General features: G+C 44.5%; 1 pseudogene; it reads left to right on the forward strand.

Moving 5' to 3' along the window:
* Window positions 1-1,406: 1,406 nt before the first annotated feature.
* On the forward strand, window positions 1,407-11,199 carry LOC110209282 (vesicle-associated membrane protein 4 pseudogene; annotated as a pseudogene).
* Window positions 11,200-14,696: the final 3,497 nt, after the last annotated feature.

Consider the following 14,696-nt stretch of genomic DNA (forward strand, 5'->3'; position numbering starts at 1 on the left):
CTGGGCTAGAAGAGCCTTGCTCCTGGTGGCTGTGCCCAGCTGTTACGATCCTCCCGTCTGGGCTCCTGGCCCAGCAACCTGCCTCATGCCCAGCCTGGCTCCAGGAAACAAAGCAGCTCAGTCATGGCCAGCCAGACACTTTCTCAGTCTCACCTGTTTACTACCTGCCAAGCCCTGCCCTCAGGGAGCTTAACTGTTTAGCAGGACAGTAAGAGGCAGGGATACCAGGTAACTAAACTCATAAGTGCAGAGCTGGAAAACTACTCATTCTCATTTCCCATCAAACCTTCCCTCTTCCCAATGTTCTTATTAGGGTACCAAGATCCTCCCCACCTCCTAGGCGCAACCTAGGCTTCATCCTGGTCTCCTCACTATGCCCTCCCAATATCCCGTCTGTTGTGGATTTCACCTTTGCAGCGTCTCTCCAATACGGCCCCTTCTCTCCTCTACTCTTGTGCAGACCGCCATCACCTTCTGTCTGGACAGTTGCACATGTGTTCAACATATATAAACATACCTACATATTGCATGAGTATATATTGTAAGTATGTGGTTGTATAACTAGATATTGTATATATATATATATATATATATATATATATATATATATATAGATATATATAGATGTATAGATATGTATGTATATATGTATATAGATGGCTAGGTTTCACAGTGGATAGTGCATTGGGCCTAGAATCAGGAAGACTCATCTTCATGAATTTAAATCTACTCTCAGGCACTTATTAGTTGTGTCACTTCACTCTGTTTGCCTCAGTTTCCTCATCTGTAAAGTGAGCTGAAGGACATGGCAAATCACTCCAGTGTCTGTCAAGAAAACCCCAAATGGGGTCATGAAGAGTTGGACATGACTGGACAAAAACAATATATATGTATATTTTCACCTGTATGACTGTATATAGTATATACATAGTATATGGCTATACATGCATATATATAAATATCTAGTATGCACATAGGTGTTTGCATACTATCTCCCTGTTAGATTATCCTCATTTTGCCTTTCTTTGTCCCTCCAGTGCTAAGCAGAGTGCTAGGCAACCAATAAACATTTCACAAATGCTCCTAGACTACAAAAACACTCACCAAGGCCGGGTGAGGCAGGCCGGAAGTACAAAGTACTTCTAGTTCTGGAGTGGGCCCCAGAGAATATGCCTAGCAGCAAGGTTGAGGAGGAAGGGAGGTACAGAAAAACAGATTTGGGCTCAGGGAGAGAAAGAACTTCCTAACCGAGCTCTCCTGAATGATGAAAGAGGCCGCCATGCAAGGCAGTGTGCTTCCTCACTTTCCTGTAATGTAAGTATTGTTAGCTCCATTTTATAGATCAGAAAATTAAGGTCCAGAGATGGTCTACAAGTTGCCCAGGAACGAACACACACACACCACACACACACACACACACACACACACACACACACACACACACACACACACACACACACACACCCACCCCCGTAGAGCAGAGACAGGTCTCTCATAACTCTCAGGCCATGGCCCTTTCTGGAACATCAGATTGCTCCTCAGTGCCCTAGCTATTCTCTGAGACTCCTTCCATCTCGGTGACTAAGCTCTTCTAGGCCTCAGGGAGACAACTGATATTTTCAAGGGGTGGTGAATCAGGAAAGACTTCACAGAAGAGGTGACTGTATGCTCACCAGGCTTTGGATAAGTTAGCTTGGCCCTTGGAGGGCTTAGAGCAGTCAGACAGTGAACTCTGGTGTTCTCAATTTAATTATTTGGCACTTGAGGCTTTTTGTGATCTGGCTTTCCAACTTTACTTTCCTCTACTACCTAGTATTCTCCCTTTCATCTCAACAGGCCTCTTTCCTTCAGTCTCTGCCTTTGCTGATGAAGCTAGGTCTTGAATTGTGCCAATAATGAATGCATGAAGTCATTGCATTCTTCAAAATTAAATGTAAAATATAGTCTTTGGTTGTAGCCCATGGAAATATGCAATGAAAATGGTTTAAAATAGGTTTTTGGTGTGTTTATTAACATGATATAATAGCAAAAATTAAGAAAACTATTTCTGATTCAAATTTATTACAATAAGCATACTTGTACTGTTGGGAAATTCTTCAATCCTAAGGTCCAAAGATACTTCTGGAGAATACTTTCCCACCTTGATCCATTTACTGAAGGTCAATAAATCAAGAAGCCAGGCTAGCAGATAAAAAGATAAATTAGCATCATCTGATCAGCAGTTGGCTGGAGGATAGCAATGCAGAAAACAAAGGGAGAGATGTACATATGTATATTTAGGGTTTTATAGAGGCTAGCAGTGACATTCTTGGTGGTGAAAGGAGCCTATGAGGCGAGGCTGCTCAGCCACTTTCCCTGTTTGGGAGGCTCAGTTAAAGGGACAAGATAGACATCAGGTGATGTGGGAGAGAACATTTTACCTTGGAGTTAGAACATGTTAACCTTGGGATTTCAGGAGTTGCCACAGATCAGGTTTGCTCCAATGGGATGTTTTCTCTGTAGTTGATCTTATCAGATACCCTGGTAGGAAATCTCTAAGATATGAAGGCCCTCTTCAAGATAGCCATTTGTAAAGGTTCATCCTGTCTTTGCCAACCTGAAGGTGTCTATTTACACAAACTTTAGCTCTCTTTCTTTGACTTGTAAGGTTACCCTTTTTCTGGGGAGAAGATGTTTCGCCTCAATACTCACAGTATTCAGGTTTATCTACTATTTCTACAATCGAAAGTAAAATTTTAAAAATAAACTACCAACTATCATATTTAAAAATAAGCCTATGTTTAAGAGGAATCTATATGTAGAGCCTATATCAGATTGCACACAGTCTTGGGGAGGGAGAAAAAATTTAAAATTCAAAAGCTTATGGAAGTGATTGTTGAAAATTAAAAATTAATTAATTTTTAAAAATAAGCCTACATTGATGATAGGGCAAAAATGCCTTTCTTGTCATTTAAAATATTTTAGCAGTTTAGATTAAAATGTCTTCTCTTTCTTTAAATATTCATAGATGTATGGATGGCAAATTAAGCATAGAGCTTTATACACATCTCAGTGAATTGTATGCTCACATTCTTACATAATGAACCAAGTATGGACCTGGGGCATTACCTAAAATTAATAATGCTAATCTAATTTCTCATTATTCGAACTCCTGCTAATCTTAAACCAGCTTTACCCTGATCCTTCTTGCAATGTCCTTCCTCTTTGTCCTCATTTTCCCAGATTACATCCAAAGCTCAACTTCCAGTCCGGGAAAAATCTCTCATCTGACTGTCCTAGGCCATAGAGAGAGAGCCCTCTGTCCTCTGACCTCCCCAATGTTACCTTAGAAATCCTAGTCAGTTTCCGCAGACCCCGTCCACGTGTCCCATTGTCATTGACTAAAGAGGTGTCCTTGACTCTTGGTCGTGGGAGCCCGGATGCTGTCAAACTTTTAACATTTTTTTTAGGGATACAGGCATAGAGGCATGGAAGCCGTGACTTGGCCCTAGAAATCTGGGGGAATGGATGGAAACAGCTGGTGTCAGAATGACCTGACAGACACTCAGAGTGAGCAGAGGGCCCAGATGAATTTAGTCTGAGCTGCACTCACAACAGTCCCTTCTATATGGTTGAAAGAGGATTTTTTAAGTGTTAAAAGTGTCTGTTAAGAGTTGACCTAAGGAATACCATTTAGTTCTGTTTGTCTTTGGGGTGTTTTAGCACATGTGGCAGGGACAGCTTAAATCCAATGTCTCTGCTTCAGAATCTAGCTTCCTTTTAATCATTTTATGAAAGAGGACTCCAAAATCAGTGGAGTTAAACTCTAATAGCCAAGGGGACCACAGAGCAGTGTTAGGATTCTGGAAACCCACAAATTGACTTAGAAAGCCACTTATTAACATTATCTGTGTTCTACAGTATTTTTATTTCTATTACCTAATTTCATCTTAATTTGTTTTCACTGCCCTCAGGAATGTTGCAGGGTAAGAGTTTGATACCTTTACTCTGGACACTTTTGATAATTCTAGGAAGTTGGACTTTTTATCTTATGAAATAAAACCTGTAGCAGGTGCTTAATAAATGTTTATGGACTGACAGATAAAGATTGTTTTCTTGAGTCTGGTATAAGTGGCTATGTTAACAAGGACATTCTTCCCTTTGTAACAATTTAAGTATCTTCTTTTGTTGGAATAAGTACCCTTTTTCTCCCATCTACTTGCTAGGTGGTTCAGTGGATAGAGTGTCAGGCCTAGGATCAGGATGACTTATTTTCCTGAGCTGGCCTCAGACACTTACTAGCTGTGTGACGGTGGGCAAGAACTTAACCTTGTTTGCCTCAGTTTCCTCATCTGCAAAATGAGCTAGAAATTAAATGGCAAACCCCTACAGTATCTCTGCTAAGAAAACCCCAATGGGTCACGAAAAGTTGGACCAGGCTGAAATATTCTACAGCAAAAAAATCAGTTTGCTCTCCTCACAGGCTTTTACCAAACCTTATCATTCCTCCTCAAACATCTCACAAAAATTCCTCTTCTCTTCTCAGCTGTGGACCTTACCTCATATTCCCCACCCACCCAAATTGATGCCATGGGTAGACAGCTCCCCCTTCTCCCTTCTTCTTCATCTCCTATTACTGAGATGCCTTTCCCCATTATCTTTTCCTTCACTAGAGTGAGAAGAGGTGTCTGCTTCCAGCCAAAGAAAACCCTGTAGCCATCTGGTACCCAGGATCTCTCTGTACCTAAGGATTCAAATAAACAATACGTTAAAAAAAAAACAACATTCATATACTCCCAAGTAAAGGCAGTTCCCAAGGTAAAAACTCAGGCTAGGAAATTAAAAGCTACAAAGAGGTTCTTTGGAGTGTCAGGAGCTCCCTGCCAAAGTCCTAAAAACTGCTTTGTACTCTCTTGTCCAAAGAGCCCCAAACTAGGTCCCAAACAAGTGTATGGTAGTAAATGAATAACAGTCTCAAAAAAGAAAAAGAAAAGAGAATGTGTGTTTGACACATTTGAAGTTTAATCTGAGGTCATAACCTTTTCTACATCACTTTATTAAGTCAAAACAATCAATGAAACAAGAAATCAAGCTGGGATTTCTTGGGGTTCTTGATTTTTGAACATCAATAAATTTAATAACAGGCCCAAGCTGATCAGGTCTGTCTCTAGCTCACTGCTGGCCCAGAATAATATACCTGGGGACCCCAAGTCTGCAGTATAGCATCTCTGCTCACAAGAGGCCAGACTAATGTCCTGGGAGTGTGGGGAGTGTCTCCCCAGTTCTACCAGCACCCTTCCACGGCCTCTCCTTTCACTACATGTGATCCTATTCCACCCCTTTTTGTCCAGCTGATTGCCCCCTCAGTCATAATATCCCTACTCTGACCAATCTTCTATCTCTCCCAACCCACCAGAGGCTTACAAACGTTCCCATGTTTCATCCATCCCTCCCCACTAACAACTCTCTTTCCTTCCTTCTCTACCTAAACTCCTTGAAAAGATCATCTGTACTCCCTGCCTCTACCTCTTCCTTTCACTAAATTCTTTTAATTTTAAATTTTACCTTCTATTCTGAACTTAAACACCAAAAAGGGAGTATCTTCTTACACACCCAGCAGAACACATACAAAACAGGATTCTATATGAACCTGTAAGTCTCCTTTTTTAAAAGCTTACTTTCAAACCTTGTCTTATTTGACCGTGCTTTCTGGCTTGCCTTCTGTTCTGTCCGGTGCATTTAAAAAATGTTTGAATGGCCTTCTTTTGGGAGCATCACAATTGCTAGCCTCCCTCTTACCCCCACCAAATTAATAGAGAGAAGTAGGGAAAACAAAGGCTTTTGGTTTTTTTTAGAAGCCTAACTGAGCAAAATGAATCTAACTTTGTCCTCATCAAAAATGTTTGTCTCTGCCCCTGGAGTTCTTGATTCCTTCTTTCTCAGTGAATGGGATGTCCCAGTGAAGACTTCCCAGTGTAATTAAGGTTTGGGATGAGGCTGAGTGGGATTTGAAGAGGTCTAGGACTTTTGGGGTGCTTGAACCCCAAGATCGCGGTGCCGGGCCCTGCCTGAATGAATTGCACTCAGATTCTTCTCTAGCCAGAGGAAAAGTTTATTAGTGATAAAACACATAGGCCAGGTGACGCCCGCAAGGAGGGTGAGCATGAGAAAGTCTCAGCCTTTTGGCCTTGAGATTCTCAGCTTCTGAATAGGGGCCGGGGTAGAATTTTTATACACTGAAGTAACTTTGGGTGGCCAGAGAAGGGGGCTGGGAAAAGGGTCTAGGTGAGAATTCAGATTGGAAGGTCTGAGAGATTGAATAGACAATGGGAATAGCTAATGAAGGGAACAGGAAGGCAGAAGTTTGAAAGGCATCTGAACAAGATCAAAGGATGGGGCTAGGACTTTCAAAGGCAGATAAGGGGAGTCGATAAGGAACCAGAGTAAGATTTGAGACCAGAGTAAGGCCTTTCTGGGGTTCATAGAGAAAAGGGAGCCATATTCTTTTAGGGTGAGGAGCAAAGGCAAATCTGCATAAGATTAAAAGGTAAGGCTAAGGCTTTCAAAGGGAGATGAGGGGGCTGGGGCCTGTAGACAAATGGGAGTAAGATTTCCTTTGGAGTGAGGGGTAAAGATCTTGGCTTGGGCCCTGCCTCCATCAGGATGAGGGGTCCTGTGAAGACTTTTTAGAAGAATAAATAGAAATTGTATTGTGACTCAAGGCAGGCATAGCAGCCCAACAGGCCTAAGTTTCGATTTACTAGAAATCACCTGATTTACGGGAGTCCAGTCCCAAGTTGTTCCCCCCCCCCACCTTTTAGGCCACTCTTATATCAGTAGTTAAAGTTTGCCAAGCCTGAAACTCCTGAAGAAGCCCCCCCTCCTCCCCCCCATATCTTGTTGTACCTGTTGCTATATTTCAGTCATGGTGACCTGGCTATACAGTACAGTGTCTAGCTTGACTGCACATCTTATTGCTTCTTTGGTATTACTTCAGCAAACTAAGTGGCTAAATACAGATATGTATATTGTTCTCTTTGTTTTGTTTTCTGTTTCCATAGATTGTGAGCCAAACATTGGCCAGTTGGTGGGAGGGGGGATTTGCCCATTAGGGCTATTTAATCGGGTTCTTAGCTCCTGTACCTTGTCTTCCCTCATCAGAACATTCTGGTGGAGGGATACCCTATTCTCGAGAATAGTAAATTAATTACCTTTCTGTTTCTTCTTGAAAAACCTCTAAGCGTTTTTTAATTTGAGTGGCATCCCACACATCAGGAGGTAGGTAACAGGTCCTCCGGAGACACGGCTGGCCATTGAGTTCACAGAGTTCCTAAGTCTTTCCAAATTGTGTTTTTTATCATGCTGTCATTCTATGAAGTGTTCTGTCTTCTAGTTCCTGCCTTTTTTCCCCCTACCTCCCAAAATCTGGATCAGGAAGTTTGTCTTCTTATTAGTACTTCCTCCCTTTTATTTTTCTCCCTCCTTCTTTCTTTCTTTCTTTTTTTTTTTTGAGGCAATCAGAGTTGAGTGACTTGCAGAGTCATACAGCTAAGTAAGGGTCTGAGATCACATTTGAACTCAGATCCTTCTGACTTCAGGGCCACTGCTCTATCCACTGGGCTGCCTAGCTGTACCCTCACTTATTTCCTGGTTGAGTTTGTAGTATTTCTACATCAAGCTGTTTGTGTGTGTGTGTGTGTGTGTGTGTGTGTGTGTATGTGTGTGTGTGTTTTCAACCTTCCTTTGTCCATTCTGAAAGAGTGAGTTTCTTACTGTGCTGACCTCCTCCACTTCTTCTTACATCTTTGTGGGTATATATATATATATATTTCTCACATGCCCCAATTATAGAAACAGTGGGTTAGCACTCTCTTCCTCCTTTTGACACTAGTGGATTCTTCCTCTTAGCCTTGCTTCTCTTTCTCCTTTTTAAGCCCTCAGGACAGAACCAATGCCCCCCACCTCTTTTTTTTCTTATTTAATTCCCCTTTGAAGATACTAAGGTTCTGAAGAGACACTCCCCTTCTTTCTTTCCTCAAAGGGTTCAGTGCCAGCTCACAGCCTCTCTTACTTCCCCAACCTTGCTCTCAACATTCATAATGATATTCCCTCAAATACTCTTCCTAACCTAACAGTTCCTTAGCTTACCCTTTTCCCATGAGCTGCTCTTCCATTCACAGAGATGCTCATCCCCTTGACCTCACCATCCCCCACAAAGGCACCACCTCCATGCTCAGGAACTCTCAAATTCCCTTCTCTGCCCAGTCTGTTGTCATTCTACCCCCCTGTCTGCCCTACATCCCCTGCTCTTCATCCTCACCATGACCTCTAACCCCTCAGCTCTTCCCCAAGCCATCAATCCTATGCTGGTTATATTCTCCCCATCTTCCCAATTTTGACCCTCCAGTGAACGAGTTCAACTCTTCACTGGCCTCTTCTCTCAAGCTCCTTATCTTATCACAGATAAGATAAGGCCAAGCCTGGGCCTTGACCTTCATTCCTTCAAGCTGCTGAATGAATCCAGGGAAAATAAGGAAACTGTGCTAACTGTGTTCATTACATCATCTCAAGTGGGCCCTCACTGCAGCAAGGCAATCCCTGTACTGTACATCTTCCTCACTGGGTCCCTGTCCTATGAACTACAGCCTCTGCATCAAACCTCCCACGGCTCCCTTGCCTCCCACCTTCCCAGTAAGTACTTTAGAAATGCTTGTGGGCAGGGGGAGGCAGAACAGCTGATGCCATTTCCCTCTCCCCCTCTACCCTTTCCTCCTTCTTCCTGATGGGGTGTGGCCCAAACTTAGATCTTAGACCCTTGCCCCAAAGGGAATCTGACTCCCATTTATCTACAGTCCCCAGCCCCTCATCTCCTTTTGAAAGCCTTAGCCTTACCTTTTAATCTTATTCAGATGCGCCTTTGCCCCTCACCCTAAAAGAATCTGGCTCCCTTTTGTCTACAGGACCCAGAAAACCTTTAAACTTTCTAGTTCCTTATCGACTCTCCTTATCTCCCTTTGAAAGCCTTAGCCCTGCCCTTTGATCTCATTCAGGTAACTTCCAGTTCCTCTCATTATCTATTTCCATTATCATTTATTCCATCTCTCAGACCTTCCCATCTGAATTCTCACCTAGACCCTTTTCCCAGCCCCCTTCTCTGGCCACCCAAAGTTACTTCAGTGTATAAAAATTCCACCTGGCCCCCATTCAAAAGCTGAGAATCTCAAGCCCGAAAGGCTGAGCTTTTCTCATGCCCACTCTTCCTTAAGGGTGTCACCTGGCCTAAGTATTTTATCACTAATAAACTTTTCCTCTGGCTGGAAGAAGATTTGAGTTGAATTCATTCAGGCAGGGCCTAGCACCATGATCTTGGGGTTCCAGCAGCACCCCAAACCTCTAGACCTCTTCACTCCCCTTCCCTTCCCCTACCCCTTCACCTCAGCCCAGCCCAGCCCAGCCTGGCCTGGTTCCAAGGGGTGAGCAGAAGGCTCCTAGCGGATACCTAGGTGGTATATATCTGCCTCTTAAAGTTGGGAAAATGAAAACAATTTTTTGAGTAATAAAGATGCCTCCTAAATTCAAGTGCCACCTAAATGATGATGATGTCACTGGTTCTGTGAAAATGAAAGGAGAAATCTTTTGGAAGAAGATTCAGATGAAGAAGAGGACTTTTTCCTAAGGGCCCATTTGGACCAACATTTGGACCTTGGAATGACAAAATTAGGCATGTACAGAATCAGGTGGATGAAGTAATTGATGTCATGCAAGAGAATATTACAAAAGTGATTGAAAGAGGAAAGAGACTGGATGAGCTACAAGGCAAATCAGAAAGCTTATCAGATAATGCAACAGCTTTTAGCAACAGCTTTGAAGACAAATGTGGTGGCTTGGATGCAAAACGAAGGCCATCATGGCTCTGGTTGCTGTTATCCTTTCACTGGTGATTATCATTCCTATTGGACTTGATTCGGTGACCAGAGATCTCCAATAAAACAGTTCTGGGACAATTAAAAAAAATAAGATTACTGCATAATTTAATGAAATATGTTTATGACTTTTAAGTGTTTTTTCTCAAGAAGTAAAAAGACAAGTGTCCAGTTCAAATTGGAGCATTGACTAGTTCCCAATTAGCCTCCTCCCCTTCACCAAAATATGCTGTCATTAATTTATTATAAAACAGAAACATCTACTTTGCCATGTTATAGGAAGCTAATTTGAAACTAGATACTTGCTAATACATTATTTGTATATAGAGTTAAACATTGATGATGATATTTATAATTTAACACAATTTCCTACTCTAAACTAGAGAGGTGGGGATTTATTGAATCAAGTTCAGGAATAGGGTGTAAGATAAGAGGTGAAACATTATGTAAAAAGGGATGGCAACCATTCAGTTAATGATTACAAAATGTATAATTTTTCTCATGTAAAAAAACAGGTTTTGGAAATGGTTTCCATATATTTATGGAGAAACTAATGTTTTCAATACTGCTACTTTCAACTGTGACTAAAGCCATTCCAGTAAACCTATTTTGCATGTAAAAAAAAAAAAGAAAGAAATGCTTGTGAACTATTGATTGGGGTTTAGAAAGACCTCTCCAGTGGGGGCGTCATCTTTCTTGCTTGCACAGAGAGTGGGAGCCTCGATTATACCATCTGCTGCTTCATCTTCCTCCCTGCTGCCTTACCCCCTTTTGAAACCTCTCATTTCTGGAAACTTCTATGCCTTAGAATCTATCCTTCCTACGGGTGGAGAACCTGCGGCCTCCAGGCCACATGGGGCCCTCTAGCTCCTCAGGTGTGGCCCTTTGACAGGATTTGGTCCCAAAAGGCTAAGAGGACCCTTCCCTTTCTGTGATTGTACAGATGAAAGGCCTGAATAAGACCTCTCTCCCACCAACCATTGTCGCAAAAACCTCTGAGTGTCTTTAGGTGCCCTCACTTTGGGGCAGCATGGCTTGACTGGGGACCTCAGAGTCCCACCTCCCTCCAGTTCTGGGAGCAGCGCCCCACAAGGACTGTCTTCTTCCACTATGGGTGAATGAATCTTGTGCAACGCCCCCCTCAGGCTGTGGGTAAGGCTTTGCTGCCCCAGGCATTGGGGTGTGTAGGTTTCTCCCTAACTGGGGATCAGGTCACTCCTGCTACTTTTCCTCTACTGGCCCAGCCTTCCCCCACATGCCTTTCCATTAGACAATTAAAGGAACTTGCTGCTGTCAACACTGACTGTTCTGTTTAATTCTTGTTCAAAGCCTCATTAAGTCCTAGCAACCAGCCCTGATACCTGACATCAGACTAACATTTTGTCTCTCTGCAGCTTCTCCCCAAGGCTCCTAGCTCTGCTCTACTAGAACCCAGCTTCCAGATACTGAAGATGGCATTTTTGACCCTCCTGAGTCTTCTCCTTTCCAGGCTGAATATTCCTAGCTCTTTCAACAAATTGTCATATGGTCTGGACATGGACCTGTGGCCCTCTCCCATCCTGGGGGCCCCTTCCTGGACATTTTCCACCTTATCAACACCCCTTCTACAAAGTGGTGCCTGGTGAACCCAGTGTTGGCCCAGCCTGACCAAGGCAGAATGCTCTGGGATCTGGGTCTCTTCCCTCTCTTCTTGGAAGCCAAGTCTCTATTAATGCCACCTACCATCATCTTGGCTTTCTAAGCTGCCAAAGGCAGCTGCTGCCTCCCGCTGAGCCTGCAGGCCACAGCCTACTCCAAATACTTAGCACTTATTTGAGTCCTACTAGATTGATTTCAAGAATTCAGGAAGTGGAACTCTACTTAAAGGGTGTGTATGTGTGTGTGGGACCTGGTACGGGCACTAAGCCCAGGAGAGGCCCAGGGAAGGGCCTCTCCTCACTCCTGAGTCTCAGGCCGAGTGCTGGACATTCACATCCAGCCTCTCTCTTTGGGAACCAAGTCAGGGCCTGTCAACTTGGCTTTACCCAAGCAGCACCCACCCTGAACTCATCCAACTAAAGAGGGGTAAACCATGTATTAACCATGAGGGGTGTAGGCCCCAGTGGGAAGTGGGGGTGGGGCGGCTTCTTTTCTTTTCTTTTTCTTTTTCTCTTTTTTTTTAGTGAGGCAATTGGGGTTAAGTGACTCCCCCAGAGTCACACAGCTAGGAAGTGTCATGTGTTTGAGGCTGGATTTGAACTCAGGTCCTCCTGACTCCAGGGCCCATGCTCTATCCACTGTGCCACCTAACTGCCTCCAAGGGGGCATCTTTTTAAATGGCCCTTCTTAGGGAGTCTGAAGCCTTAGAGCCTCCTCTGTGAGCAGGTGGGCACCAGATGCCATCTTGGATGGCTCCTGCTTAGGGCAGCTTCCCCCGATGCGTACAGAAGGTTCTGAGGAGGGACACAGCTACAAAGAGTCTGAGGAATCAGGTCTCTGCTCTCCGTCCTGAAGTCAGTCTATGTTACCCAGTGGTTCACCTAAGCCTGATCTCTCAGCCCTTTGTGACCACAGGCCCCAGTCCAGCTTGTGTTGGCTTCGTCCTTATTTATTACACAGTTGATACCAGATGCAGTACCTAGAGGGGAGAAATCAGGCCTTATTTGGGTCTCCCTTCAGCTCAGGCACCGAGTCCTTGGGTGAATTTGGGAGGTAGCCCCTTCACCTCCCTGTGCCTACTTTACCCATTTACAATTTGGATCAGATGGCCTCTAAGAGCCCTCCCAGCTATATATAAATCCTGTGCTTTTAGAAGCCCAGTGTGGGGTCAGGCCCTAATGGGAAAGGCAGGTACCTAAAGTCCAGTATTTGACCTGCCTTTCGTTCCCTGACCAACCACAGGTTGAGGGACTGAAGGAGATGGAAGAGATGGACTTTTAGAAATCCCCGCAGGTGCTTCTTTATCCCCTCCTCTGCCCCCTCCCTAACAGAAAAGGGGGTATATGGAGGGGAAGAGACAAAGGAAGCCCAGCCAGAAAAATCACAAATGATTAATGAATGGCTGAGTCAGAGGAATCTGGCTGACCCTCGCTCCTCTTCTCTTCCTTTCCCTCCGCCTCCCCATCCCCCCCTTCTCCCTTCTCTATTTCTCCCTCTCCTATAGTCCTTTCCCTAGGCCCTTCCCCTTCCCTCCCTCTTTTCCTCCCACCCCATCCCTTCTTTTTCCCCTCTCCCTTCTCCCTCCTCTCCCCCCTGGATGCTTGGGGTGGAGGGAAGAACACAGGTTGCAGTTCCCCATGGTCCTCCACCCAGGGAGGACATACCAGGCCTTCCCTCAGTCTCTTTTCCCCTTCTGGGAATAGTACCCTGCCCAGCAGGTGAGACCAGGCTCCTCTCTCTAACTCATTATCCTGCTGGGGTCTCTTGGGTTGTTTCTGTCCTCTGAGGCTCAGTGCTCTGGTTTCAGATCTGTCTGACCAGAGGGTCAAAGGGCCCCCCAAAATGGCAGGAGGGAAGGCTGAACTACCTGAGGGTAAACTCTGAGTCAGGAAGACCTAGATTCTGTTTTTGTTTGTTTGTTTGTTTTTTGGCTAGGCAATGGGGTTAAGTGACTTCCCCAGGGTCACATAGCTAGTAAGTGTTATATGTCCGAGTCTGATTTAAACTCAGGTCCTGAATCCAGGGCAGGTGCTTTACCCACTGCGCCACCTAGCTGCCCAAGATATAGGTTCAAATCCAGCCTCAAACACCTACTAGCTGTGTGACCTTGGACAAGGCCTTTAACTGCCTGCCTCAGTTTCCTCAAGTGTAAAACGAGGATAATAATAATTGCACTTACCTCCCAGGGCTGTTGTGAGGATTAAAAAGGGCAATGTTTGTGAATCACTTCGCACAGTGCCTGGCACATAGGAGAGAGAAATGCTCATTTCTTTCCTTTCAGGGTATCCCATGGAAGCCCACCTCCCTGCCTCAGCCCTGACCTTCCTCCTTTGTCTAACCTTGCACAGGTTAACTTCCATTTTTCTAAGCTCCCTTACAGCTCTAAAGCCCATGTTCTTCCAGTTATGTCTTATAACAGTCCCTGAAGCAGAAATGCACACGGCCAGCTCTAATTAAATGTGTTTAGTGAATTCAGTTTAATACTGGGGCCTCTCCCTAGGGAGGGGAGTTAGCTGGTAATTGAATGAGCTCACCTGCCTATCCCTCTGCCTAGGCCCAGGGACACACCTAGTTCCCTCAGTGACAGTCATACATGCATGACTGAGTCTTTATTAGAACAGGATTCTATCAGGCAGACTAGTAGGCAGGCCCCCTCCAGGGCTCAACCAGTCTTAGAGATAAAAAGGCCTCCTTCTCTGCCACCTCCAGCCTTTTCTTTCCTGGTGGGGAGAGAAAAGCTAGTCACCACCTTCTTCCTAATAATGAATTGGAGATGATCTGTCGACTCTCTCTAGACCTTGTATGAACCTACTTACTGATCTGCTGTCTCCCTGGCTAGAACATTCTTTGTACCCCCTAGGGTTCAGCAGAGTAACTGGCACACAGCAGGTGCTTAATAAATGATTGTTGACTGACTCGAAAACAGGGCAAAAACCATTCCCTGCTGTCCTGAAGCGCAGTTCTGACCAAGTGGCTGAATCATTGGTGGCCCCCATCACCTCCAGGATCAAATCTCAAATCCTCTGCCTGGTGGCAGCTGATTGGAGGAGGGCCCTGCTTCCCTGTGGGGAGCAGTTCTATTAGGAGACTATCTTCATAATCCAGGCATGGTATGAGGGTCTCCACCAGGGTAGTGGCAGTGTCAGAGGAGAGAAG

The sequence above is a fragment of the Phascolarctos cinereus genome, unplaced genomic scaffold (genome assembly GCF_003287225.1).
Source record: "Phascolarctos cinereus isolate Bilbo 61053 unplaced genomic scaffold, phaCin_HiC Scaffold_5;HRSCAF=322, whole genome shotgun sequence".
In the NCBI taxonomy this organism is placed as follows: Eukaryota; Metazoa; Chordata; class Mammalia; order Diprotodontia; family Phascolarctidae; genus Phascolarctos; species Phascolarctos cinereus.